Source organism: Capra hircus, chromosome 13, assembly GCF_001704415.2.
Source record: "Capra hircus breed San Clemente chromosome 13, ASM170441v1, whole genome shotgun sequence".
NCBI classification, from domain to species: Eukaryota; Metazoa; Chordata; class Mammalia; order Artiodactyla; family Bovidae; genus Capra; species Capra hircus.
The window spans coordinates 44452104-44456058 of NC_030820.1; positions in this window are offsets into that span (position 1 = coordinate 44452104).

Here is a 3955-nt window from a genome sequence, read left to right on the forward strand (position 1 = left end):
TGGACACCTTCTGTCCTCTATCAGTCAGTGGTCAGGGCAGTCACAGTGCTTTGTCAGAGACCTCCTTTGTAGGACCAGCAGTCAGAACGTCATCTCATGTTGGAGGAGGCTCCCTCCTCCAGATATCAGTCTTCTAGGTCTTCGGCTGCAGTTTCCCCAGCGATTCCCCCCATCTCTGAAGGCCTGGAGCGGCACTGTCCGGATGTATTGTTCTGGTTGTGTGTTTGGGGTCCTGGCACACAGAAGCAGGCGTTTCTTGTGACTTGGAGGATAACGGGACAAAAAAGAAGGCATCCTTAAACCTAACACACGCTCTAGCAGCGTGGCCAGTGGGATGAGGAATCAGGGACACAGAACGTGTGTCGTCGGGGGCCTCCCTGTCTCCCCTGAGGTCCTGCCCCATCCTGTATTCCCCACTGGGCCTCCTTCCCAGAAGGACGGGGTACGGCAGGCTGATGGGCCTGGTCTAGGAAGGCCCTGGTCCATCGGGCCCCGTATCACAGGATTGATGCCCAGCAGACCTCCGGATGGAGCAGATGCTGCTTCCTGTTGTGCCAGGGGCGTCGGGTTTTACAGGGACGATCCCGGACTGTCTTCTACAGCTCCCCCGGCTCGTCCCTGGGTCAGCCCTCGGGGTTTCCTCATCTTGTGCTCTTCATCTATGGGACACCGGTCTCCAGTTTGTCTCTCTTTAGGTGGGTCCTAATCCCCAGTTTATGTGAGAGTTTCCTCCCCTACAGGGGTCCAGGGCACCGGGGACATGGCGGGGGGCAGCCAGTGAGCGTGTGCTCACCCAGCTTACATTCTGATGACTGCGAATGCCTGTGCTGACACCCCACGCTTTGACGACTCTTGCGACCCAGGGTACCTGACCTGTTTCAGAGCTGAGTAAGTGGCATCGTGTCGACTGCGAGTCCACAGCCTCTCCCCCGAAGTCCGGTGCTGGCCGTGGCTCCTCAGGACTCAGGTGGAGGGCCGGTGTAGGAGCCCCGGGCAGCCCCTCTTTCTTCCTCTGTGTAGACTGTCCTCTGTGTGGACTGTGTGTGTCTGAGCACAGAGGTGGGAGCAGCCATTACCGCCCCCTCTGGGAGTCCATTCTCCCTGCCATTGTCCCTCTTGTTTACATACGGCACAAACAGAGGGCCTTATTTCCTTGGCTTCTTGTCCCTCTGGGGGGACCAGCGTCACTTGCGGCGTCAAGGGTCTCTGTGGGCCCAGATCCCTGTGATGCTGGAGGGCGGCAGCCAGTAGGTGGGGCTGCCTTCAGGCTGCTTTCTCCTCTGACTTTCCTTCCTCCATCTCAGTTATTGACACCCAGTAGGTGACCGCAACCAGGCGAAGGGTGGGGTATCTTGTTCTGTTCCCAGTTTCTGAAGTTGATGCCTAATGTTGGGGGCACTTTGGGTGATGAAATGCGACATCCCAGTGACTCAGGGTCAGTGCAGCACCGATTCGGGACAGAGCCGTGGGCAAGACCAAGCAACTCCTCCTGCCCCCTGTCCCTGTCATCCCCGGGTGTCTGGCACTGCAGGCAGACGTGTGTGAGTTTCCATCCCCCATCTTCTCAGGGGCCACAATTCCGGTTACCAGGGCTATGCTGTGTGCACCCCAGGTATGGGATGCTGGGCAGAGTTGTTCTGGATTCGGTGTAAATGCACCACACAGGTTAGTTCAGTGGGTGCTTCGCTTTGCCTTCCTGGCAAAAGGGCACGTATCTGGGGTTTGCTCAGGATGGAGCAGGCACAGAGGAAACAAAGTGAGCCGTGAACAGGAAATTCAGAGAGCTGGCTGATAAATACAACAGGGGCTTATAATTCTGTCTGCTTCTACATATGTCTGCAATTTTCCATATAAAACGCCCACCTCTGAGCAGCACACCCCATCTGCTCCCATCTGTGCCCCTTAGGACCTGTCAGAGCAGGTTGTCAGACCGCCAGACTCTGTCTAAATTCCAGAAATAGTAAGAGCACTGGAGCTCTCAAACAGAGCACCTGACATAATTAGGGGAAAAGTCTCTGTCCATGCGTCCAAAGCGGGGGGTGAGGTGGGTGAGGGAGGAATCTTTTCTTTTATTAAGGCTAACTGTTAGGGGTTTATCCCAAGTCCTTGTTATTTTATATATGAACTTTCTGAAACTCAGAATACTTCTATCCAGCAGAAGACTGTCCTCTCTTAGCACTATGACAAGGAGGAAGAGGGGTCAGGATGACTGGAAGGAAGGGAGTGTCTGTGGTGGGGAGGTCTCTGAGCCCCCATCATTGATCCGGGTAGCCATCATGAGGTGCCCCCCATGACAAAGAACAGAGCCACCTCAGCCTCCGGGGAAGGCCTGTGAATGGATCACATGGATCGCTGACTTTACATGGAAGTTCAGACACAGAATCGATGCCATTACCTTTGCAGGAGCAAAGATGAACTGTTGGGGCAGGGGTGGCTGATGAGGGCTGACATGCCACCTGACAGCCTCTCCATATGGAAGGGGACCAGGCTGCTCCCAGCTTGTCCCTCTGTCTTCATTCTGACACTGAATTTAGGTTCCCTCCCATTGTTATTCAAATAGTCTTTGTCCTTTGCCAGAAGAGATATATAAAAATTCACGGACTTTAAAAGAATAAATTGAAAGATGAAATCAGAGCAAGGGGAACAGTAAGGAAAGACACAACAGCAACAGTGAGTTTAGCAACAGAACGCACACAAAGACCCTATTGTCTCCTTGGAGCTGAGCACAGTATCGGGCTCTGCGCTGTCTACAGATCCTCCAGAGAGGAGCGCACACCAGCGACAGGCCGTGGGGCCTGCACAGATACACCCAAATGCGCTTCTTGGAAGGTGCTTTCCCAGTCTGGAACAAGATCACAGAGAAATTCCTCTTGAGAGTTTATTAGAGTTAGTCCCTCTTATCTTCCAGGGAATGCACTTTGCAGTGGGAGGAGAGAACATGAAAAAGCAGAGTTAGTGACACAACTGCAAAGCAATTTTAAGTGGTCACAGGTATCTTTTTTATTTTGGAGAGCATGCTTATTTAGGACATGTAGCTAAACACCGAGTCTACCTTCCTTAGGAAATCCTAAGGTTAGACTCCTCCTTTTGATGTGTACATGGACAGCTGGACTTCTCTGCTCATGGGTGTTGTTTTGTAAAGTGGGCTGAGGTCAAAGGGCCTAACCAACCCTTCACCATCCCCATCATCAACACCATCACTCATGTCACCAGAATCATCCCCACCCCATTCCCGTCAGTAATGCCATCACAGACCCCACCACAGCAGCAGCACCAGTGTCCCTGGCACTTGAGCAAATACACAGGGGACTCAGGCATGAGCTCGTGATGCCCTGACATGAAACTGCACAGTACTATCAGTCAGTTCAGTCGCTCAGTAGTGTCTGACTCTTTGCGACCCCATGAAGCGCAGCACACCAGGCCTCCCTGTCCATCACTAACTCCTGGAGTTCACTCAAACTTGCGTCCATCAAGTCCGTGATGCCATCCAGCCATCTCATCCTCAGTCGTCCCCTTCTCCTCCTGCCCCCAATCCCTCCCAGCATCAAAGTCTTCTCCAATGAGTCAACTCTTGGCATGAGGTGGCCAAAGTGCTGGAGTTTCAGCTTTAGCATCATTCCTTCCAAAGAAATCCCCAGGTTGATCTCCTTCAGAATGGACTGGTTGGATCTCCTTGCAGTCCAAGGGACTCTCAAGAGTCTTCTCCAACACCACAGTTCAAACGCATCAATTCTTCGGCACTCAGCCTTCTTCACAGTCCAACTCTCACATACATACAGGACCACAGGAAAAACCATAGCCTTGACTAGCCAGACCTTAGTCGGCAAAGTAATGTCTCTGCTTTTGAATATGCTATCTAGGTTGGTCATAACTTTCCTTCCAAGGAGTAAGAGTCTTTTAATTTCATGGCTGCAATCACCATCTGCAGTGATTTTGGAGCCCAAGATAAAGTCTG